Source organism: Balaenoptera borealis (genome assembly GCF_965194805.1).
Source record: "Balaenoptera borealis genome assembly, chromosome: X".
NCBI lineage: Eukaryota > Metazoa > Chordata > Mammalia > Artiodactyla > Balaenopteridae > Balaenoptera > Balaenoptera borealis.
This window is the reverse complement of record NC_138881.1, coordinates 67,904,913-67,931,306: the sequence shown is the minus strand read 5'-3', so window position 1 is coordinate 67,931,306 and position 26,394 is coordinate 67,904,913. Positions and strand designations below refer to the sequence as shown.

Sequence of the window (26,394 nt, the reverse complement as noted above, 5' to 3'; positions counted from 1 at the left end):
CATAGCTTTTGGGTAGGCCTTTTTTCATTGTCATTTGTTTCTAGGTATTTTTTTATTTCCTCTTTGATTTCTTCAGTGATCTCTTGGTTATTAAGTAGTGTATTGTTTAGCTTCCATGTGTTTGTATTTTTTACAGAGTTTTTACTGTAATTGATGTCTCATCTCATAACGTTGTGGTTGGAAAAGATACTTGATATGATTTTAATATTCTTAAATTTACCAAGGCTTGATTTGTGACCCAAGATATGATCTATCCTGGAGAATGTTCCATGAGCACTTGAGAAGAAAGTGTATTCTGTTGTTTTTGGATGGAATGTCCTGTAAATATCAATTAAGTCCACCTTGTTTAATGTATCATTTAAAGCTTGTTTTTCCTTCTTTATTTTCATTTTGGATGATCTGTCCATTGGTGAAAATGGGGTGTTAAGGTCCCCTACTATGATTTTGTTACTGTTGATTTCCCATTTTATGGCTGTTAGTATTTTCCTTATGTATTGATGTGTTCCTATGTTGGGTGCATAAATATTTACAATTGTTATATCTTCTTCTTGGATCAATCCCGTGATAATTATGTAGTGTCCTTCTTTGTCTCTTGTAATAGTCTTTGTTTTAATGTTTATTTTGTCTGATATGAGTATTGCTACTCCAGCTTTCTTTTGATTTCCATTTCATGGGATATCTTTTTCCATCTCCTTACTTTCAGTCTGTATGTGTCCCTACGTCTGAAGTGGGTCTCTTTTAGCCAGCATATATACAGGTCTTGTTTTTGTATCCATTCAGCCAGTCTATGTCTTTTGGTTTGAGCATTTAATACATTTACATTTAAGGTAGTTATTGATACGTATGTTCCTATTACCATTTTCTTAATTGTTTTGGGTTTGTTATTGTAGGTCTTTTCCTCCTCTTGTGTTTCCTGCCTAGAGAAGTTCCTTTAGCATTTGTTGTAAATCTGGTTTGGTGGTGCTGAATTTTCTTAGCTTTTGCTTGTCTGTAAATGTTTTAATTTCTCCATCGAATCTGAATGAGATCCTTGCTGGGTATAGTAATCTTGGTTGTAGGTTTTTCACCTTCATCACTTTAAATATGTCCTGCCACTCCCTTCTGGTTTGCAGAGTTTCTGCTGAGAGATCAGCTGTTAACCTTATGGGGATTCCCTTTTATGTTATTTGTTGTTTTTCCCTTGCTGCTTTTAATATTTTTTCTTTATATTTAATTTTTGACAGTTTGATTAATATGTGTGTTGGTGTGTTTCTCCTTGGATTTATCATGTATGGGACTCTCTGTTCTTCCTGGACTTGATTAACTATTTCCTTTCCCATATTATGGAAATTTTCAACTATAATCTCCTGAAATCTTTTCTCAGTCCCTTTCTTTTTCTCTTCTTCTGGGATCCCTATAATTCGAATGTTGGTGTGTTTAACGTTGTCCCAGAGGTCTCTGAGACTGTCCTCAGTTCTTTTCATTCTTTTTTCTTTATTCTGCTCTGCAGTAGTTATTTCCACTATTTTATCTTCCAGGTCACTTACCCGTTCTTCTGCCTCAGTTATTCTGTTATTGTTCCCTTCTAGAGAATTTTTAATTTCATTTATTTTGTTGTTCATCACTGTTTGTTTGCTCTTTAGTTCTTCTAGGTCCCTGTTAAATGCTTCTTGTATTTTCTCCATTGTATTTCCAAGATTTTGGATCATCTTTCCTATCATTATTCTGAATTCTTTTTCAGGTAGACTGCCTATTTCCTCTTCATTTTTTAGGCCTAGTGGGTTTTTACCTTGCTCTTTCATCTGCTGTGTGTTTCTCTGTCTTCTCATTTTGCTTAACTTACTGTGTTTTGTGTCTCCTGTTTGCAGGCTTCAGTTTCGTAGTTCCTGTTGTTTTTGGTGTCTGTCCCCAGTGGCAAAGGTTGGTTCAGTTTGTTGTGTAGGCTTCCTAGTGGAGGGTAGTAGTGCCTGTGTTCTGGTGGATGAGGGTAGATCTTGTCTTTCTGGTGGGCAGGGCCACATCTGGTGGTGTGTTTTGGGGTGTCTGTGGCCTTATATTATTTTAGGCAGCCTCTGTGCTAATGGGTGGGGTTGTGTTCCTATCTTGCTAGTTGTTTGGTACATGTTGTCCAGCACTGTAACTTGCTGGTCGCTGAGTGGAGCTGGGTCTTGGCGTTGAGATGGAGATCTCTGGGAGATTTTCCTGTTTGATATTATGTAGAGCTGGGAGGTCTCTTGTGGACCAATGTCCTGAATTTTGCCCTCCCACCTCAGAGGCACAGCCCTGACACCTCACTGGAGCGCCAAGATCCTGTCATCCACATGGCTCAGAATAAAAGGGAGAAAAAAAATGTAAGAAAGAAAGATGAAGAAAAAGTATAAGAAAATAAAATAAAAAAGTCATTACAATAAAAAATAATTATTTAAAAAATATTTTAAGTAATAAAAAAAGAAAGAAAGAAGATAGCAACCAACCCAAAAAACAAATCCACCAATGATAACAAGCACTAAAACTATACAAAAATAAATAAATAAAGGACAGACTGAATCCTAGGACGAATGGTAAAAGCAAAGGTATACAGACAAAATCACACACAGGAGCATACACATACACACTCACAAAAAGAGAAAAAGGGAAAAACATCTATATATCATTGCTTCCAAAATCCATCTCCTCAATTTAGGATGATTCATTGTCTATTCAGGTATCCACAGATGCAGGGTACATCAATTTCATTGTCCAGATTTAATCTGCTGCTCCTAAGGCTGCTGGGAGAAATTTCCTTTTCCCTTCTTTTTTTGCACAGCTCCTGGGGTTCAGCTTTGGATTTGGCCCCGCCTCTGCGTGTAGGTCACCGGAGGGCGTCTATTATTCGCTTAGACAAGACAGGGTTAAAGGAGCAGCTGATTTGGTGTCTCTGGCTCACTCAGGCCGGGGAGATGGAGGGGGATAGAATGCGGGGCGAGCCTGTGGCAGCAGAGGCCGGCATGACGTTGCACCAGCCTGAGGTGCACCGTGCGTTCTCCCGGGGAGGTTGTCCCTGGATCATGGGACACTGACAGTGGCGGGCTGCACCAGCTCCTCGGAAGGGAGGTGTGGATAGTGACCTGTGCTTACACACAGGCTTCTTGGTGGCTGCAGCAGCAGTCTTACTGTCTCATGCCCGTCTACGAGATCCACGCTGGGAGCTGTGGCTCATGCCCATCTCTGGAACTCCTTTAAGTGGCACTGTTAATCCCCTCTCCTGGTGCACCAGGAAACAGAGAGGCAAGAAAAAGTCTCTTGTCTCTTCGTCAGCTCCAGACATTTTCGTGGACTGCCTCCCAGCTAGCCGTGGTGCACTAGCCCCCTTCGGGCTGTGTTCACGCAGCCAACCCCAGTCCTCTCCCTGGGATCTGACCTCTGAAGCCCGAGCCTCAGATCGCAGCCCTCACCCGTCCCGGCGGGTGACCAGACAAGCTTCTCGGGCTGGTGAGTGCTGGTCGGCACTGATCCTCTGGGTGAGAATCTCTCTGCTTTGCCCTCCACACCCCTGTTGCTGCACTCTCCTCTGTGGCTCCGAAGCTTCCTCCCTCCACCTCCCACAGTCTCCACCTGAGAAGTTGCCTTCCTAGTGTGTGGAAACCTTTCCTCCTTCACAGCTCCCTCCCACTGGTGCAGGTCCCATCCTTATTCTTTTGTCTCTGTTTTTTCTTTTTTTCTTTTGCCGCACCCAGGTACATGGGGAGTTTTTTGCCTTTTGGGAGGTCTGAGTTCTTCTGTCAGCATTCAGTGTTCTTTAGGAGTTTTTCCACATGTAGATGTATTTCTGATATATTTTTGGGGAGGAAGGTGATCTACACGTCTTACTCTTCCGTCATCTTGAAGCTCCTCTGGATACTTTTAAAAAAATGTCATTCTTCCAGTCTTTTACTGTTAACTGGTGGGGGGGTTAATCTGCTCATATTTAAAATAATTACTGATAATAAAGGGCATATTTTAATTTTGTTATGTGTTATATATATGTCTCATAGTATTTTGACACTCTTCCCATCTGATATGTATTCGTTTTTAGTTGATACTTTGTGTTAACACATGTTGATTCTCTTTTCACTTCCTTTCTTTAAAAATTCTGAATATATATATTTATTGTGTGCTCATTAACATATGTTTATTATAATTATTTTTCATGATTTTGTCTTTTAAATCCCGTAAAATAATGAAAAGTAGACTTATGTATCAAAATTACAATAATAGAGGTTTTTATATATGTCCAGAAATTTTAAATTTATTTTTGAGATATAATTGTTCTATAACATTGTGTAAGTTTAAGGTGTACAACACATTGATTTAATACATTTATATACTGCAAAATGATTACCACTGTAGCATTAGCTAACACATCTATCACATCATATAACTGTCAATTCTTTATGTGGTGGGAACAATTAAGATTCAGACTCTTAGAAACTTTGCAGTTTATTGTATTGAGCATTGTGATTAACCACAGTGCTATGCATTAGATCTCCAGGATTTATTAATCTAATGGTTGAAAGTTTGTACCCTTAAACCATATCACCCTAATTCTCCCAAATCCCAGACCTAGGTAATCATCATTTTACTCTCTGTTTTACGAATTTGTCTATTTTATATTCTACATATAAGTGATATCATACAGTATTTGTCTTTTTCTGTATGACATCTCACTTAGCATAATACCTTCAAGGTTCATTCGTGTTGTCACAAATGGCAGGAATTCCTTCTTTTTCATGGTTGAATAGTATTTCATTCTTTATATATAAAACATCTTTATCCATTCATCAAATGACAAGTAAGTTGTTTCCATATCTTGGCTATTGTGAATAATGTTGCAATTACATGGGAGTGCATGTATCTCTTTGATATTCTGTTTTCATTTCCTTCAGATATACACACAGGAATGAAACCACTGGATCACAAAGCAGTTCAATTTTTAATTTTTTGAGGAACTTTCATACTGTTTTCCATAGTTGTTGAACTAATTTGCATTCCCCCCAAGAGTGTTCAAATACGATCTTTTCTCCACATCCTTGCCAACACTTATTACTTTTCCTTAACAATAGCCATTCTAACAGGTCTGATATAATAATTCATTGTGGTTTAACTCACATTCCCTGATGATTAGTGATGTTGAGCATCTTTTCATGTATTTGTTAGTCATTTGAATGTCTTCTTTAGATAAATATCTATTTAGTTCCTCTGTCTATTTTTAAATCATTATTTTTTTATTGAGCTGTATGTGTTCTTTATATGTTTTGCATATTATCTACTTATTCAATATATGGTTTGTAAATATTCTCTCCCATTCTGTACGTTGTCTTTTCATTTTTTATTGTATCTTTTGCTGTGCAGAATCTTATTAGTTTGATGTAGTCCCATTTGTTGATTTTTACATTTGTTGATTGTGCTCTTGGTGTCTACCAAAAAATCATTGCCAAGAACAATGTCAAGGAGCTTTTTCCTATGTTTTCTTCTAGAAGTTTACAGTATCATGTCTGATATTTAAATCTTTAAGTCAGTTTCAGTTAATTTTTTTGAGAGTGTAAAATAGGGTTTCAATTTCATTTTTCTGCATGTAGTTGTCTAGTTTTCCTGACAGTTTTTGTTGAAGAGATGATTATTTCACTATTGAGTGTTCTTGGCACACTTGTCAAATGTTTTTTGACCATGTTTACATGCATGTATTTGGGAACTCTCAAATCTATTTCATTGGTCTATGATTTTGTGCCAGTACCATACTGTTTTAGTAACCATAGCTGCAGTATAGCTTGAAATCAGGAAGTATAATGACCCTAGCATTGTTCTTCTTGTTCATAATTACTTTGAATATTTGTAGTCTTTTGTGGCTCCATACAAATTTTAGGATTGCTTTTTCTATTTCTGTGAAAAACGCCATTGGAATTTTGATAGGGATTGCGGATTTATAGATGGCTTTGGGTATTTTGAATGTATTTGCAATTAATGTTAATTTTAATGTTCTGATCCATTGACACAAGATATCTTTCCATTTGTTAATGTTTTCTTCAATTTCTTTCATCAAATTCCTGTAGTTTCCATTATACAGTTGACCCTTGATTAACATGGGAGTAAGGGGCCCTGACCTTCCACACAGCTGAAAATCCATGTACAACTTTACAGTCAGCCCTTAGTATTCACAATTCCACATCTGTGGATTCAATCAACTTCAGAATATGTAGTACTGTAGTATGTACATAGTGAAAAAAAAATTGTGTATAAGTGGACCCAGGCAGTTCAAATCCATATTGTCAAGGGTCCACTGTATAGATATTTAACTTCCTTCATTAAATGTATTCCTAAGAAATAAAAGCTTTCAATTTTTCAGTGTTTATTTTATTTTCATATCAGCTATGTATTTGTGGTATATAGCCTTTATTACATTTAATTATATTCCTTCTATACTCAATTTGTTGAGGGTTTTATTCATGAAAACATGTATTTTGTCAAATTCTTTTTCTGTCTATCGAGATAACCATATGATTTTTATCTTTCATTCCATTAACATGGTGTATCACACTTTTGATTTGTGTATACTGAAGCATATGCTTGCATCTCAGGGATAAATCCCACTTGTTCAAGGTGTGTAATCCATTTAATGTGTTGTTGAGTTTGATTTGCTAATAATACGTTGAGAAGTTTTGCATTTATATTCCTTAGTGATATTGGTCTATAGTTTTCTTGTAGTGTGCTTATCTGGCTTTGGTATAAGAGTAATGCTGGCCTCATGAAATAAGTTTGGGAGTGCTTCGTCTTCTTCAATTTTTTGGAATAGTTAGAAAGGATTAATTTAAATTATCCTTTAAAATTTTAGCCAGCTGGTCTTGGTAGGTTGTCTGCTTTTTTAAATTTATCTATTCTATGTGATCCAAGTTGTTGATATATAATTGTTCATAGTAGTGTCTTATGATTATTTTTATATCTGTTTAGTGCCTTTTCATTTCAGCTTGAAGAACTCCTTTCAGCATTTTTAGCAAGACGGGTCTAGTGCTGATGAACTCCAGTAATTTTTGTTTGTATATGAATGTCCTTATTTTTTCTTTAATATTGCTGATAGAACATTCTTGGCTTACAATATTTATCTTTCAACATTTTTAATATGTCATCTCACTCTTTCCTAGCCTGTGTGGCTTCTGTTGAGAAATTCTCTGATAGCCTAATGGTGGTTCCTTTTTAGGTAACAATTTTTCCCCCACTGGCTGCTTTTAGGATTCCTTCTTTATATTTAATTTTTGAGTTTTGTTGTGTCTTAGAGAAGGATTTTGGCACTGTGGTAATAAGAGTGTTCCATTAGCTTCATAAATTTGGATGTCCAATTCTTTGCCCAGGTTTGAGAATTTCTCAGCTATTATTTCTTTAAATACATTTTCTGTACCTTTCTCCCTTATTTCTCCATCTGAAATCTCTGTTATTTTAATATTTTTACTTTTGATGGCTTCCCTATAGATCAAGTAAAATTTTCTTGCTCTTTTCCATTATTTTTTCTTTTTCACCTCTAAATGAGTTATTTCAAATTTTCTATCCTCTTACTTATTTTGTCTTCCGTTTGTTCTACTCTACTGAAATTATCATTTAATTCACTGAGTTCTTCAGTTCCAGAATTTCTGCTTGTTTTGTTATTATAATTTCTATTTCTTTGGTAAATATATCATTTTGAACCTGTAATTTTTGGTAAATTTTATTGATTTTTTATGTTCCTTGTAGTTTTGTGTTGCTGTTTTCACATTTGAACATACACTTCCTTTAATCTTTGCTAGTTGCCTTGAGATGGAGGATTTTGTCCATTTGTGTGTGTGTTTTTTTTTTTTTTTAATCTGGGGTTTTCTCTGCCTTTGTGTGGATACACCTGTTCCATTCTTCTTTCTCCTTCTTCAAGCAGAATTCTTAAGATTTTTTTATTCTCTGGTTCTTACAATGCACTAGGCTGGTTATTGGAAATCTCTGTCTTGTTTTCCAGAAGTTGGCACTATAGCTCAAGTTTTTGGTTGCTCTCTTCTTGCCCACTGACCTGGCCTGTTTTCTGAGTGCCCTCATAATCTACCAGAGTTTGTCTTGCTGCTGTGATTGAGAGTGCTCACAAGGAACCAGCCACAGAGTGGGGAGAGGTGTGGCTTTAGTATTTGAGGCACTGGGGGTGCCTGTGGACCCAGTATAGATATCCCTGTGGTGGTATTCTCAGAAGCTTGTGGGGTAGACTTCCTGCTGAGTGCAGTCAGCAATAACTGAATCACCTTAATGCTTTTTCATATTATTTGTTTCTTTTCCAATCTCTTCCCTCCTCTCAGTCATGGAGGTCCTGCTGCAGAAAAAGTGGTTTCTCCAGATGTGTCCTGCAACACTGGAACAGCTAGGCACTTGCTCATTGTATTCCTTTTCCCCTGCTGGTGAGGTTGCTGCAACCTGATAGTTCAGCCCTGTGCAGTGTTACCTTGAGTGGGGGTTGGTGCTGGCAAATTTCTAATTATCATCTTTGCTGTGTTCAAACTATTTTTTTTAACTTTGCTCCAGTGGCATTCTGGAGTCCTCCCTCAGCAAAGCTGGACTTTTGCAATGTATATCTTATCCCTGTGTATCTCCCCAGGTCAACACTCTGCAGATTTTCCCCCCAATCTAAGTGAGAGGGGTTGGGGAAGGTTCACTGGTCCTCTGGTTCCACAGCACATACCAAGGTCTGCCTGCCTATTACCAGATGAACCAATAGTAAAACTGTTCTTGGGTCCCTCTGCATATGGTGTTGGATCCCAAATCTCCCACAAAGATATTATTTTTTGTGGATAAATGTCTAATTATTTGTTGAAAAAAGAGCTCAAAAAGGAGAATGTCTTACACTACCATCATGCTGATGTCACTCCTATTTGTCCATGTATTCACTTGTTCAGAGAACTTTATATTTGCATCTGCCTTTGAGTTACTGTCTAGAGTCTTTTAATTTCAACTTGAAGAGCTCCCTTTAACATTTATATATATATATAGCAGGCAGGTCTAGTGGTAATGAACTCTCTCAACTTTTGTTTATCTGGGTAGTCTTGACATTTTGCTTATGTTTAAATTACATTTTGGTCAAATATACAATTTACAGTTGAGAGAGTTGTTTTTTTTTTCTTTATTTACTTTAAATTTAAACTTCATTTACTTTAAATCTCACAGCCTTCCATTGTACAAAGTTTTTCCTGAGGTAGCTGCTGATAATTTTATTTAGGGATCTTTGTATGTGATTAGTCACTTTTTTTTCTTGCTTTTTTCAACATTCTCTGTCTTTGGCTTCATACAATTTTATAGTAATTTGTCTCAGTGTGGGTCTGTTTGGATTCTTCCTACCTGGATTGATTGAACTTCTTGTATTTGTAGATATATGTCGTCCCTCAAATAAAGAAATTGTCGGCCATTGTTTCATCAAATAAGCTCTTGGATCATTTTTCATTATCTTCTCCTTCTGGGGATCTCATAATGCAAATATTCCTCTTGATGGTATCCTGTAAGTCTCTTAGGCTCTGTTTTTTTTTTTTCTTTTCATTATTGAGACTCAGTCATTTCAAATGATCTGTCTTCAAGTTCACTGATGCTTTTTTGTTCATGTTCTAGTCAGTTTTTTAATCCTTCTAGTGAGTGGTTCAAGTTCCATATTAATATTTTTAGTTCCAGAATTTCAGCTTTTTAAATACATATATATATATATATATATATATATATATATATATATATATGCCTTTGTTATTTTCATTTTGTTCATATGTCATTTTTTTCTAATTTCATTTTGTTCTTTGTGTTTTCCTTTAGTTCTTTGGGTATATTTTAAACCATTGTTTTAAAGTATTTGTCTAGTATCTCAGAAACCTGTGTTTCTTTAGGGTTTCTGTATAATTATTTTGTTTCTTTGACTAATCTACATTTTACACTTTTTATTGTATGCCTTGGGATGATTTGTTGAAAATTTTAAATTTGAAAAAAGAACCTCCTCTCTTAGCCTTTTCAGACTGACTTTGCAGTAGAAGACCTTCACTAATCAGCCTGGCATGAAAAATTTCTCAGGTCTTTTCTAGGAAAGCATTTTCCCTGTCGTGTGTTTATGTGAGTTTGTGTGTTTCCCCCACCCCCTTCCCCCAATATGCACAATTGCTTTTAAATGTCTTAATTTCCCTAAGTGTCTCTTTTCTGCTTCTTTTTGAAGTCTTAGATACTTTATTCCATTTCTCAGCATGTAATATTTTGCCAACAAGCATCTGCTTTTCTGTATTCCCCCTGCAGATTTCACATGCTGCAGCATCCACTACTGTTTTCTCTGGCCTTTACAAGCCTTAGATCTGAGTTATGCTGAGCCATTCACATCTGAGCTGTGTGTCAGTTTAGACAGAATTCTGTCCCACAGGAGCTCTCAAACAGCCTAAAATGCTGCAAACATGTTCCACTCTTTTCCTTCCATCCAAGAGAAATCAGGAATTGGCCAGCTTCCTCCTGACTGCACATCACATTATGGAAGGGGTGGCTCAAAACTGAGCAAAATTGCTACTAAAATTTCTCCTATTTTGACTGTGGATTTTTATTTATTTATTTAAATAAATAATAAATAAATACAATGTATTTATTTAATAAATAATAAAAATTTATTTTTATTTATTTATTTTTATTTTATTTTAGTCAATGTGTTGTCTACTTGCTGTTTCCTTGGAGGAATGAGGGCCTGGAGCTTTCTAGTCCATCATCTTGCTGACATTATTCCAATTTTGAAAAAAATTAAAGGCCACAGAACAACTGCATTTTCTCCATTGATTAGTAAGATTGCTACATTTGAATTATTTTTATGATCCCTTGTTACTGTGTAAAGTAAAAACAGCCTCTATGGATTTTATTACTGGCATCTCTTTCAAACTCCAAAGTTGCATTTTCTGTAACTTTCTGGATATAATCAATCTGCCTCTCTCTGTGACATTTTGCTTGGCTTATCTAAAGATTAACTCACCATGTTCCTATAAAACTGACTACTACCTCTGAACACCTATCTTGCTTAATGATATAGCCAGTCTCCACATACTCAACCTCAGCATTTTACTATCATTCTGTAATTTTTCTTTTTCCTTGGCTTCCTCTATCCCAGTCCCACATCCTCCTAGAATTATGGAATTTTAGAGGTCCAAAGAGGAAATTTTAGAGATCATTGGATTAACCTCTTCATTTTAAGATGAGGAAACAAAGCTCCAGTGAGATAAAGATTATAGATTTTGTGACTCAAAATTCAGTGCTCTCTGACAAGAATAAGATTATTTTCTATCCAATAGCTCTCATATTTGTCCCTTTTCTAACTCTTCTCCCCTACCATTGGCCTAGATCATGCTTTATTATCACATGCTTGGACCACTGCACTATCCCTCAATATATCTGTCTCCAGTTCCCCCATTCCCCTCTGTAATATGTTTCAACCTCTACTCTATAATATTCTTTATATAATAACATTTAATTCACATAACTGTTAAATCTCCCACATCTCCCAGTTTAATTTCCAAAATTTAGAATTCCATATTTGCTGAATTAATGAAATATTTCCTTTCTGTGTTCTAAACCCCACACTCAATTCCCTTCTCTGTCCTTTTTCATATTGTTCTTGATATGACTTAGGCTTTCTTTATATTTATTTTATTCGTTTATTTGGTTGCACTGGCTCTTAGTTGTGGCATGTAGGCTCCTTAGTTGTGGCATGCAAACTCTTAGTTTCTGCATGCACGTGGGATCTAGTTCCTTGACCAGGGATCGATCGGGCCCCCTGCTTTGGAAGTGCGAAGTCTTATCCACTGCATAGCAAGGGAAGTCCCAGCCTATCTTCTCATATATAACTAACCTATTATTTATGGTCTTGCTCCAATCTCATCTCTTTTTGAAGCCTCTGTGATTGCGTATTTCCATTTTCAAATTCTGTAGCATTTATTGTCTGTATTTCTTTTCTGGCACTTAGAATAAGCAGTCTTTCAATGCAAATACATTTGCCTGTGTCTTTAACTACCTGGTCAATTCTTGAATGGAAGAACCATATCATACACCACTTGGAAACTCTCTCATCCTTTGGCACGGTGCAATGTTCAGACTAGGCTCATAATATTTTGTAAATTGCTGACTTACATGAAAAACCACTATACAAATGTTGAATGAGTCAATAAATTAATTATTTCTACATCCTCAGAATATGCAATAGCATAAGCTTATCAGATACTTAACACAATGTGAAAAGAGGTTGAAACAATCTTCCCAGTCTACTTCCCTGGCACAAAAAAGGGACGTGTAATTATTTCCAGGTACTCCATCATAATTTTCTGCACCAAAAAGAAACTCATCCATGCATTTCTGCAACCTTCTGCTTATTCTTTTACAGGAAGAATTTTCAACAGTGCCAACTTTTAAACCAAGATCTTCGCAAAGACTTCCAATTTGAACTAATTCTTTTTTTTACACAAATATTTATAGCAGCATTATTTATAATAACCAAAAAGGGGAAACAACCCAAATGTTCATCAACTGATGAATGGTAAATGAAATTAGCTCTATCCATACGAGGGAATACTGTTACAGCCACAAAAAGGGAGGCCACTCTGATACTGTATATATGTCTATGCTACAACATGGATGAACCTTGAAAACTTCATGCAAAGTGAAAGAAGGCAGACATAAAATGCCACACATATTGTATGTTTCCATTTAATGGCACGTCCAGGGTAGGCAAATTCATAGAGACATAAAGTAAATTAGTGCTTTCCAGGGGCTGTTTGTAGGGAGAATAAGGAATGACTGCTCACTGGCACAGGGTTACATTCTGGGGTGATGAAACTACTCTAAAATTGATTGTGGTGATGGTTGCCCAACCTTGTGAACGTACTAAAAACCACTGAGTTGTGCACTTCAAAATGGTGAATTTCATGGAGGTAATGCTATTTCAATTCTTGAAAAAGGACTCGGGGAAGTGGGTATGCTGGTACAGATATACTATGTAAGGTCAGAAAACCCACCAGATGACTGATCCATAGAAGGACCTAGAGGATATACCATCTACCAAAGCAATAAAGAATGTGTTGGTGAAAGGGAACCAAAATCACTATGAAGTTCAGTAGCGGCTTTCTTTTGCAGGCTGGACTGACTATGGTAGGCGATGCTGTTATAAAACTGACTTCCTTATTAGCAGTGGAGTTAATACAACCAGAAATAATTGAACCAGATGGCATCATAAAAGTGTCAGAAACCATGTGGATGCAATTATGATAATAAGTGGCAAGATCAAAGTGGCAACTAGGGGGCCCTGACCTGCAGAGAGTTATGGAGATAATTAATAAAACATGGTGTCACTTGCTGAAAAATAGATGGGCAGCCAATAAGGGTACTACTCAGTTTGTACAAGCAAAAGAAAACAAAGATTGGAGGGAATGGAACTATTTGGGAGCAAAGTTTCTTTTTTTTCCCCATCCCTAATTTTATTTATTTATTTGTTTGTTTGTTTGTTTATTTATTTAACATCCTTATTAGAGTATAATTGCTTTACAATGTTGTGTTAGTTTCTACTGTATAACAAAGTGAATAAGTTATATGTATACATACATCACCATCTCCGCTCCCTCTTGCGCCTCCCTCCCACTCTCCATATCCCACCCCTCTAGGTGGTCAAAAAGCACCAAGCTGATCTCCCCGTGCTATGCAGCTGCTTCCCACTAGCTATATAATTTACAGTTGGTAGTGTATATATGTCAATGCTACTCTCTCACCTCATCCCAGCTTACACTTCCCCCCTCCCCCATGTCCTCAAGTCCATTCTCTACGTCTCTGTCTTTATTCCTGTCCTGCCTCTAGGCTCATCAGAACCATATTTTTTAGATTCCATATATATGTGTTAGCATACGGTATTTGTTTTTGTCTTTCTGACTTACTTCACTCTGTATGACAGACTCTAGGTCCATCCACCTCACGATAAAAACTCAATTTCATTGGTATATATGGCTGAGTAATATTCCATTGTATATTTGTGCCACATGTTCTTCATCCATTCATCTGTCCATGGATATTTAGGTTGCTTCCATGTCCTGGCTATTGTAAATAGTTGTGCAATGAATATTGCGGTACATGTCTCTTTTTGAATTATTGTTTTCGGAGGGTTTATGCACAGTAGTGGGATTGCTGGGTTGTATGGTAGTTCTATTTTTAGTTTCTTAAGGAACCTCCATACTGTTCTCCATAGTGGCTGTATCAGTTTACATTCCCAACAGTTCAAGAGAGTTCCCTTTTCTACACACTCTCTCCAGCATCTATTGCTTGTAGATTTTTGATGATGGCCATTTTGACGGGTGTAAGGTGATACCACATTGTGGTTTTGATTTGCATTTGTCTAATGCTTAGGGATGTTGCGCATCCTTTCATGTGTTTGTTGGCAATCCGTATATCTTCTTTGGAGAAATTTCTATTTAGGTCTTCTGCCCATGTTTGGACTGGGTTGTTTTCTTTGATATTGGGCTGCATGAGCTGCTTGTATATTTTGGAGATTAATCCTTTGTCAGTTGCTTTGTTTGCAAATATTTTCTCCCATTCTGAGGGTTGTCTTTTCGTCTTGTTTATGGTTTTGTTTTCTGTGCAAAGATTTTAGGTCTCATTAGGTTCCATTTGTTTATTTTTGTTTTAATTTCCATTTCTCGAGGAGGTGGGACAAAAATGACCTTCCTGTGATTTATGTCATAGAGTGTTCTGCCTATGTTTCCCTCTAAGTGTTTTATAGTGTCTGGCTTTACATTTAGGTCTTTAATCCATTTTGAGATTGTTTTTGTGCATGGTGTTAGGAAGTGTTCTAATTTCATTCTTTTACATGTAGCTGTTTAGTTTTCCTAGCACCACTTATTGAAGACACTGTCTTTTCTCCATTGTATATTCTTGTCTCCTTTCTAAAAAATAAGATGACCATATGTGTGTGGGTTTATCTCTGGGCTTTCTATCCTGTTCCACTGATCTATATTTCTGTATTTGTACCAGTACCATACTGTCTTGATTACTGTAGCTTTGTAGTATAGTCTGAAGTGAAAGAGCCTGATTGTTCCCACTCCATTTTTCTTTCTCAAGATTGCTTTGGCTATTCAGGGTCTTTTGTGTTTTCATACAAATTGTAAAATATTTTGTTCTAGTTTTGTGGCAAATGCCATTGGTAGCTTGATTGATGTTTCATTGAATCTGTAGCTTGCTTTGGTTAATACAGTCATTTTCACAATATTTGTTCTTCCAATCCAAGATCATGGTATGTCTCTCCATCTGTTTGTATCTCCCTTAATTTTCTTCATCAGTCTCTTACAGTTTTCTGCCCACAGGACTTTTGTCTCCTTAGGTAGGTGTATTCCTAACTATTTTATTCTTTTTGTTACAATGGTAAAGGGGAGTGTTTCCTTAATTTCTCTTTCACATTTTTTTCGTTAGTGTATAGGAATGCAAGAGATTTCTGTGCATTAGTTTTCTGTCTTGCTACTTTACCAAATTCATTGATTAGCTCTTGTAGTTTTCTAGTAGCATTTTTAAGACACTCTATGTATAGTATCATGTCATCTGCAAACAGTGACAGTTTTACTTCTTCTTTTCCAATTTAGATTCTTTTATTTCTTTTTCATCTCTGAAGGCCGTGGCTAATACTTCCAAAACTGTGTTGAATAATAGTGGTGAGATTGGGCACCCTTGTCTTGCTCCTGATTTTAGAGGAAATGGTTTCAGTTTTTCACCACTGAGAACGATGTTGGCTGTGTGTTTGCCATATAGTGCCTTTATTATGTTGAGATAGGTTCCCTCTATGTCCAATTTCTGGAGAGTTTTTATCATAAATGGGTGTTGAATTTTGTCAAAAGCTTTTTCTGCATCTATTGAGATTATAACATGCTTTTTATCCTTCAATTTGTTAATATGGTGTATCACACTGATTGATTTGCATATATTGAAGAATCCTTGCATTCCTGGGATAAAATCCACTTGAACATGGTGTGTGTTCTTTTTAATGTGCTGTTGGATTCTGTTTGCTAGTATTCTGTTGAGGATTTTTGCATCTATGTTCATCAGTGATACTGGCTTGTAGTTTTCTTTTTTTGTGGCAGCTTTGTGTTGTTTTGGTAACAGGCTGATGGTGGCTTCATAGAATGAGTTTGGGAGTGTTCCTCCCTCTGCTGTATTTTGGAAGAGTTTGAGAAAGATAGGCCTTAGCTCTTCTGTAAATATTTGTTAGCATTCACCTGTGAAGCAATCTAGTCCTGGGCTTTTCTTTGTTGGAAGAGTTTAATCACATTTTCAATTTCAGTGCTTGTGATTGGACTTTTCATATTTTCTATTTCTTCCTGGTTCAGTCTCAGAAGGTTGTGGTTTTCTAAGAATTTGTTCATTTCTTCCAGGTTGTCCATTTTAATGGCATATAGTTGCTTGTAGTAGTCTCTCATGATGCTTTGTATTTCTGCAGTGTCAGTTATTACTTCTCCTTTTTCATTTCTAATTCTGTTGATTTGAGTCTTCTCCCTTTTTTTCGATGAGTCTGGCTAATTGTTTATCAATTTTGTTTATCTTCTGAAAGAAAGAGCTTTTAGTTTTATTGATCTTTGCTATTGTTTCCTTCATTTCATTTTCATTTACTTCTTATCTGATGTTTATGATTTCTTTCCTTCTGCTGGCTTTGGGGTTTTTTTGTTCTTCTTTCTCTAATTGCTTTAGGTGTAAGGTTAGGTTTTTTATTTGAGATGTTTCTTGTTTCTTGAGGTAGGATTTTATTGCTATAAACTTCCCTCTTAGAGCTGCTTTTTTTGTATCTCATAGGTTTTGGGCAGCTGTGGTTTCATTGTCATTTGTTTCTAGGTATTTTTTGATTTCCTCTTTGACTTCTTCAGTGAACTCTTGGTTATTTAGTAGCGTATTGTTTATATGCAATGTATTTGTATATTTTATAGTTTTTATTTTCCTGTAATTGGTATCTAGTCTCATAGCATTGCGGCTATAAAAGATACTTGGTACGATTTCAATTTTCTTAAATTTACCAAGGCTTGTTTTATGACCCAAGATATGATCTATCCCGTTGAATGTTCCATGGGCACTTGAGAAGAAAATTTATTCTTTTGATTTTGGATGGAATGTCCTATAAATATCTATTAAGTTCATCTGGTCTAACATATCATTTAAGGCTTGTGTTTCCTTATTTATTTTCATTTTGGATGATCTGTCCATTGGTGAAAGTGGGGTGTTAAATTCCCCTACTACTATTGTGTTTGTCAATTTCCTCTTTTATGGCTGTTAGTATTTGCATTATGTATTGAGGTGCTCCTATGTTGGGTGCATAAATATTTACAATTGTTATATCTTCTTCTTGGATTGATCTCTTGATCATTATGTAGTGTCCTTCTTTGCCTCTTGTAATAGTCTTATTTTAAAGTCTATTTTGTCTGCCATGAGTATTGCTACTCCAGCTTTCTTTTTATTTCTATTTGTATGTAATACCTTTTTCCATCCCATCACTTTCAGTCTGTATGTATTCCTAGGTCAGAAGTTCGTCTCTCATAGACAGCATATATACAGGTCTTGTTTTTGTATCCATTCAGTCAGTCTGTGTTTTTTGGTTGGAGCATTTCATCCATTTACATTTAAGGTAATTATCGATATATATTTTCCTATTACCATTTTTTAAATTTTTTTGGGTTTGTTATTGTAGGTCTTTTCCTTCTCTTGTGTTTCCTGCCTAGAGAAATTCCTTTAACATTTGTTGTAAAGGTGGTTTGGTGGTGCTAAATTCTCTTAACTTTCAATTGTCTGTAAAGATTTTAATTTCTCCATTGAATGTGAATGAGATCCTTGCTGGCTAGAGTAGTCTTGGTTGTAGGTGTTTCCCTTTCATCACTTTAAATATGTCCTGCCAGTCCCTTCTGGCTTGCAGAGTTTCTGCTGAAAGGTCAGCTGATAACCTTATGGGGATTCACTTGTATGTTATTTGTTGCTTTTCCCTTGCTGCTTTTAATACTTTTTCTTTGTATTTAATTTTTGATAGTCTGATTTATATGTGTCTTGACGTGTTTCTCCTTGGATTTATCCTGTATGGGACTCTCTGCACTTCCTGGACTTGCTTGAGTCTTTCCTTTCCTATGTTAGGGACATTTTTGAGTATAATCTCTTCAAATATTTTCTCAGACCCTCTCTTTCTTTTCTTCTACTGGGACACTTATAATTCGAATGTTGGTGTGTTTAATATTGTCCCAGACATCTCTGAGACTGTCCTCAATTCTTTTCTTTCTTTTTTCTTTATTCTGCTTTGCGCCAGTAATTTCCACTATTTTATCTTCCACGCCTCTTATCCCTTCTTCTGCCTCAGTTATTCTGCTATTGATTCTTTCTAGGGTATTTTTAATTTCATTTATTGTGTTGTTGATAATTTTTTTTTTGCTTTTCAGTTCTTCTAGGTCCTAGTTAAACGTTTCTTTGTTTTTTCCATTGTATTTCAGTGATTTTGGATCATCTTTACTATCATTACTCTGAATTATTTTTCAGGTAGACTGCCTCTTTCCTATTCATTTGTTTGGTCTGGTGGGTTTTTACCTTGCTCCTTCATGTGCTGTGTATTTCTCTGTCTTCTCATTTTGCTTAACTTACTGTGTTTTGCGTCTCCTGGTTGCAGGCTGCAGGTTCTTATTCCCGTTGTTTTTGGTGTCTGCCCCCAGTTGGTGAGGTTGGTTCAGTTGCTTGTGTCAGCTTCCTGTTGGAGGGGACTGGTGCCTGTGTTCTGGTGGGTGGGGCTGGATCTTGTCTTTCTGGTGGGCAGGACCACTATGGTGGTGTGTTTTGGGGTATCTGAGAAGTTAGTATGTCTTTTGGAAGCCTCTCTGCTAATGGCTGTGGTTGTATTCCTGTCTTGCTAGTTTTTTGGCATGGGGCTTCCAGGAATGGGGCTTGCTGACCCTTGGGTGGAGCTGGGTCTTTGTGTTGGGGCAGAGATCTCTGGGAGAACTCAGGACAATTGATATCAGATGGTGCTGGGAGGTCTCTGCTTGTCCAGTGTCCTGGAGTCAGCCACCTCGGGGTCTCAGGCCCAACACCTGGCTGGAGCACCAAGACCCTGCCAGCCACATGGTTCAGAAGAAAAGTAAGAAAAAAAAATACAAACAAATAGAACCCCAAACCAAATGGTAAATGCAAACCTAAACAGACAAAATCACACAAAGAAACATACACATACACACTCACAAAAATTAAAAAAGGAAAAAAGTGTTAAAAAAATAAAAATATAATAAAATAAAAATAATAAAAATTAAAAAAGGAAGAGAGTAACCAAAACAATAAACAAATCTACAGATGATAACAAGCACTAAAAGCTAAGCAAAGATAAACATAAAACCAAAAACAAATCAGAGACAGAAAGCAAACCCCAGTTCTACAGTTGCTCCTATAGACCACCTTCTCAATTTTGGGAAGATTTGTTGTCTATTCATGTATACCACAGATGCAGGGTTTATCAAGTTGATTGTGGGAATTTAATCTCTGCTCCTGAGGCTTCACGGATAAATTTCCCTTTCTCTTCTTTGTTCTCACAGCTCCTGGTGTTCAGCCTTGGTTTTGACCCTGCCTCTGCATTTAAGCCACCCTCGGGGTCTTTTCCCCACTCAGACAGGAGGGAGTTAAAGCAGCAGTTGATTACTGTGCTCTTGCTCACTCAGGCCAGGGAGAGGGAGGGGTACAGTAGTCATAATTGGAATGCAGGGCGAGCCTGCAGTGGCAGAGGCCAGCGTGACATTGCATCAGCCTGAGGTGCGCCTTCTGTTCTCCTGGGGAAGTTGTCTCTGGATCATGGGACCCTGGCAGTGGCATGTGGCACAGGCTCCCGGGGGTTGGGTGTGGATAGTGATTTGTGCTTGCACACAGGATTCTTGGTGTCAGTGGCAGCAGCTTTAGCGTTTCACTCCTGTCTCTGGGGTCCAAGCTGATAGCTGTGACACATGCCTCTCTCTGGAGCTTGCTTAGGCATTGCTCTGCCTTCTGTGGGCACACTGGGAAGGAATGCCCTCTCCTCATGCACCCTGAAACAAAGGTCTCTTGCCTCTCCAGCAGGTCCAGATTTTTCCTGGACTCCACCCCAGGTAGCTGTCCCCTTTCAGGCTGTCTTTATGCAGTCAAACCCAGCCCTCTCCCTGGGGTCTGACCTCTGAAGCTTGAGCCTAAGCTCCCAGCCCACACCCGCCCCGGTGGGTGAGCAGACAAACATCTCAGTTTGGTGAGTGCTGGTTGGCCCTGATCCTTTGTGTGAGAATCTCTCTGCTTTGCCCTCTGCACCCCTGTTGCTGCACTCACCTCCATGACTCTGAAGCTTCTTCCCCAACCAGCCCCCTTCCTCACCAGTGAAGGGACTCCCTAGTGTGTGGAAACTTTTCCTCCTTCACAACTCCTTCCCAGAGGTACAGTTCCCATCCCTATTCTTTTGTCTCTGTGTTTTATTTTTTCTTTTGCCCTACCCAGGTAAGTGGGGATTTTCTTGCCTTTTGGGAAGTCTGAGGTCTTCTGCCAGCATTCAATAGGTGTTCTGTAGGAATTGTTCCACATGTAGATGTATTTTTGATGTATTTGTGTGGAGGAAGGTGATCTCCACGTCTTACTCCTCGGCCATCTTGAAGGTCTCTGACCTAATTCTTTTTGCCGATTTCCCTTGGGGTCTGTGGCTTCTTTGGCTGCCTCCAATTGTTCCCACATGCAGCATACTAAACACTCCTGCAAGGGAGTGGTGCCAAATTTCTCAAGTGAGAGAGTCCTTGTCACCACTCCTACTGCCATTTCCCTAAGTTATTTGGAACTCAGCCATAGAGTGGCACAGATTATGATTTAGTTCTCTTGCCCTCAGGGACCAAATTTGTTACTGGCAATTTAGAAAGGAAAAGGAAGAGGAGAATGAACTGAATTCTGAGCCAATTTTCTAGGAATCAGCAAATCTAGTTTCTACTACATGCCATTGTTCCCAGCTTTGCCCTTAGAATGTAATTCTGGCAATGTTTACAATGCATAATTTCCCTTGTCAAACATTTTATTTATTTGATTCTGTTTAGACAGCTCTGAAGCTATAGTTTATTTTATTTTCCCCCTACTGTTACTGAAACTGTTTATTTTCTTCATACTCAGTTTACATTGTATATTAAAAACAAACAAACAAACAAAACAGTAACCAAAGTATTGAAAGACCTGTTTCAAGATTATTTCTTTACTAAATTTTCCTCTTTACAAACTAATTCAACAAGAAATTATCTTTGTACAAACATCTAAACTGACTTTTATTTTCCAGGGGGTGGTAAGAAGGCCAACATGTGCCTTACACAGTAGTGTTTGCCTACATAAGCCTACATAGTTTTCTATTGTTCTAGGAACTGTTTGTGCATATATAAAGTTCCAATGAGTTCAGACCTCCTGTTTAGAATGATGTCTAATGGAGTTATTTTTCTGCCACAGCTTGAATTGCATTTTTTGAGATGGTCACAATAAGTAACATATTCTTATGGATCATCTATGTTATTAAAATGCATTATTGTATTTCCATAATGGGCATTTTCCTATAGGGATATAAAAGATGGTCCTTCAGATGCTATTAAAATGAAAACATATGACTCACTGCCCTTATTTTAAAAGAGGCATTGAATAAAATCTGTAGCCTACTATATATAGTGTGTGATCGAAGTAATAATCTAGAGAAAGAACCAAATAACACCAAAATAATTTTACTCACCATCTTCCCAAAATATTTGAATTATATAACATAAAATTCAGTTACCATCTGTTCCAAAGTTTAAGATAGATCATTGATATTCAGAGTTGTTGGAATATTAATTATTACAGTATTGAACCTGGCATAACACATGGCTCCCTGAAGTCTAATCATAATTGCTAGAAAAATTTTCCTAAAAAGAAAACTCCCTGTCATAGTCTGTTCAGGCTTCTATAACAAAAATAAAATAGATTGGGTAGCTGTGAACAACAGAAATTTATTTTTCATAGTTTTTGTGTCTGAGAAATCCAATTTTATATTGCTGACAGATAATGTCTGATGAAAACCCATTTTCTGGTTCATAGATGGCTACATTTTCACTGCCTCCTCTTATGGCAAAAGGAACAGGGATCTGCCTATGGCTTCTTTTACAAAGGTACTAATCTTTATTCCTGAAAACTGCCCTCATGATTTAACCACCTCCCAAAAGCTCCATCTCTAAACAACATCATGTTGGGGAATAGGTTTCAACATATGAATTCTGAAGGGACAAAAATGTTCAGTCCATACCCTCTCTTCAAGTAATTTTTCTGCTCAAGAAGCTATAGTGAGTCTTTGTTAAATTAAAAAAAAATCAAAAATTTTGTTCATTTTTAAGGCCCATTTTCTTCTTATTCCATCATTTCTATTTAACTGTATTTCACACTGACCTCCAAAGCAAGCTGTCTTATCTAGTCAGATAAAGTTTCTCATGCATTTCATGCTAATTACAACCTCCATGCCTTAATCACCCTGTTCTTAAGGCTGAATACCTTCCTTCAACCCCCAATATTTAAAATGTATTAATATTTCAAGTTCTAGCTGAATCCCCATTCTTCCTACAGAATCTTTCCAGAATTTACTTTAGTATAAACTATACTTTTCCTTTTCATAAGCCACTATTAACATAGATTTATTTTTTAACATTTTTATTGGAGTATAATTGCTTTACAATGGTGTGTTAGTTTCTGCTGTATAACAAAGTGAATCAGCTATATATATATAGATATATCCACATATCCTGTCCCTCTTACACCTCCCTCCCCACTCCCTATCCCACCACTCTAGGTGGTCAAAAACCACCGAGTTGATCTCCCTGTGCTGTGCAGCTGCTTCTCATGAGCTATCTATTTTACATTTGGTAGTGTATACATGTCAATGCTACTCTCTCACTTCGTCCCAGCTTATGCTTCTACCTCCTGTGTCCTCAAGTCCATTCTCTACCTCTGTGTCTTTATTCTTGCCCTTCCCCTAGGTTCATCAGAACCATTTTTTTTAGATTCCATATATATGTGTTAGTGTAGGGTATTTGTTTATCTCTTTCTGACTTACTTCACTCTGTATGACAGAGTCTAGGTCCATCCACCTCACTACAAATAACTCAATTTTGTTTCTTTTTATGGCTGAGTAATATTCCATTGTATATATGTGCCACATCTTCTTTATCCATTCATCTGTCGATGGACACTAAGGTTGCTTCCATGTCCCGGTTTTTGTAATAAGTGTTGCAATGAACATTGTGGTACATGTCTCTTTTTGAATTATAGTTTTCTCAGAAGGTATACAGATTGCCAACAAACACATGAAAGAATGCTCAACATTGTTAATCATTAGAGAAATGCAAATCAAAACTACAATGAGATATCATCTCACACCAGTCAGAATGGCCATCATCAAAAAATCTAGAAACAATAAATGCTGGAGAGGGTGTGGAGAAAAGGGAACACTCCTGCACTGTTGGTGGGAATGTAAATTGATAGAGCCACTATGGAAAACAGTATGGATGTTCATTAAAAAACTAAAAATAAATAAAAAAAAAAAAAAAAAAAAAAAAAAATAATAAAAAAAAAAAAAAAATAAAAAAATAAAAAATAAAAAACTAAAAATAGAACTACCATACGACCCAGCAATCCCACTACTGTGCATATACCCTGAGAAAACCACAATTCAAAAAGAGTCATGTACCAAAATGTTCATTGCAGCTCTATTTACAATAGCCAGGACATGGAAGCCACCTAAGTGTCCATCATCGGATGAATGGATAAAGAAGATGTGGCACATATATACAATGGAATATTACTCAGCCATAAAAAGAAACGAAATGGAGGTATTTGTATTGAAGTGGATGGAGTTAGAGTCTGTCATACAGAGTGAAGTAAGTCAGAAAGAGAAAAACAAATACAGTATGCTAACACATATATATGGAATCTAAGGTTAAAAAAAAAGTCATGAAGAACCCAGTGGCAAGACGGGAATAAAGACACAGACCTACTAGAGAATGGACTTGAGGATATGGGGAGGGGGAAGGGTAAGATATGACAGGGTGAGAGAGTGGCATGGACATATATACACTACCAAATGTAAAATAGATAGCTAGTGGGAAGCAGCCGCATAGCACAGGGAGGTCAGCTCGGTGCTTTGTGACCACCTAGAGGGGTGGGATAGGGAGGTTGTGAGGGAGGGAGATGCAAGAGGGAAGAGATATGGGAACATATGTGTATGTATAACTGATTCACTTTGTTATAAAGCAGAAACTAACACACCATTGTAAAGCAATTATACTCCAATAAAGATGTTAAAAAAATGCTGGAGAGGGTGTGGAGAAAAGGGAACACTCTTCACAGTTGGTGGGAGTGTAAATTGATAGAGCCATGTAGAACAGTAAGGACGTTCGTTAAAAATTAATAATAGATCTACTATATGACCCAGCAATCCCACTTCTGGGCATATAACATAGATTTCTTAGCACAACATATAATACGTAATTGGAATTTAATCCTTACTGCTCTAATTGTTCCATTTGTTTATGCCTTGCATTCTTAAATGAAACATAAGTTTCTTATGAACAATAACTGCTTATGATATTTTTGTACCCATTTAACACCTAGCATACTTTTGGGTATGTAGACAGTCTTAAATAAGGTTTTGCTTAACTGGTGCTAAAATATAAATTCAGCAATCCCACAAGTATATTTAGTATAAATATCCAATGGATTTTTAAACAGATAGCATTTAAGTACATCACTGGGATTACATACTGTCTCATTTTATAGTAGCACACTATATATTAGTTATTTTTATGATGAAACAATTATCCATAAATTACTGTAGATAATATCAGGACAACACTTATTATTAAATTAGAATACACTTATTCTGTATAGGCATTCTAGAAATGGTTCACAACTAAGGCATTAACTCAAATATTTAAGTAAATATTTTTACTTGGCATTTATGTATTGAAAGTAATATTGCCATTGTTTCTTGTTGTTGTTGTTGTTTTGTGAGTGTGTTTTGTTTGCTTTTTTAACATCTTTATCGGAGTATAATTGCTTTACAGTGTTGTTTTTGTTTCTACTGTATAACAAAGTGAATCAGCTATATGTATGCATATATTACCATATCCCCTCCCTCTTGCATCTCCCTCTCACCCTCCTTATCCCACCTCTCTAGGTGGTCACAAAGCATCGAGCTGATCTCCCTGTACTATGTAACTGCTTCACACTAGCTATCTATTTTACATTTGATAGTGTATATATATCAAAGCTACTCTCTCACTTCGTCCCAGCTTACCCTTCACCCTCCCTGTGTCCTCAAGTTCTATCTCTAGGTCTGCGTGTGTATTCCTGTGCCTAGGTTCATCAAAAACTTTTTCTTTTAACTCCATATGTGTGTTAGCACACAGTATTTGTTTTTATCTTTCAGAGTTACTTCACTTTGTATGACAGACTCTAGGTTCATCCACCTCACTACAAATAACTCAATTTTCTTTCTTTTTACGGCTGAGTACTATTCCATTGTATATATGTACTACATCTTCTTTATCCATTCATCCGATGATGGAAACTTAGGTTGCTTCCATGTCCTGGCTATTGTAGATAGTGATACAGTGAACATTGTGGAACATGACATTTTTGGAATTATGGTTTTCTCAGAGTGTATGCCCAGTAATGGGATTGCTGGGTCATATGGTAGTTCTATTTGTAGTTTTTTAAGGAACCTCCATATTGTTTTCCATAGTGGTTGTATCAGTTTACATTCCCACCAACAGTGCAGGAGGGTTCCCTTTTCTCCACACCCACTTCAGCCTTTATTGTTTGTAGATTTTTTGAGGACGGTCATTCTGACCAGTGTGAGGTGATACCTCAATGTAGTTTTGATTTGCATTTCTCTAATGCTTACTGATGTTGAGCATCCTTTCATGTGTTTGTTGGCAATCTGTATATCTTCTTTGGAGAAATGTCTCTTTAGATATTCTGCCCAATTTTGGATTGTGTTGTTTGTTTTTTTGATATTGAGCTGCATGAGTTGCTTGTATATTTTTGAGATTAATCCTTTGTCAGTTGCTACATTTGCAAGTATTTTCTCCCATTCTGAGGGTTGTCTTTTCATCTTGTTTATGGTTTCCTTTGCTCTGCAAAAGCTTTTAAGTTTCATTAGGTCCCATTTGTTTATTTTTGGTTTTATTTCCATTTCTCTAGGAGGTGGGTTAAAAAGGATCTTGTTGTGATTTATGTCATAGAGTGTTCTGCCTATGTTTTCCTCTAAGAGTTTTATAGTGTGTGGTCTTACATTTAGATCTTTACTCCATTATGAGTTTATTTTTTGTATGGTGTTTGGAAGTGTTCTAATTTAATTCTTTTATG

At 36.8% G+C, this 26,394-nt stretch overlaps 1 protein-coding gene and 1 long non-coding RNA gene across 2 annotated transcripts in view; both read left to right on the top strand.

Moving 5' to 3' along the window:
• The window catches only part of LOC309620629 (uncharacterized protein), a 209,127-nt gene that overhangs the window by 150,904 nt on the left and 31,829 nt on the right, over positions 1–26,394 (top strand). The window lies entirely within an intron of this gene.
• Positions 8,974–26,394, top strand: part of LOC309620853 — a 315,269-nt gene continuing 297,848 nt past the window's right edge. The window contains exon 1 of the long non-coding RNA XR_014239701.1: positions 8,974–13,559. This is a non-coding gene — a long non-coding RNA (uncharacterized lncRNA). The remainder of the gene's footprint in view (positions 13,560–26,394) is intronic.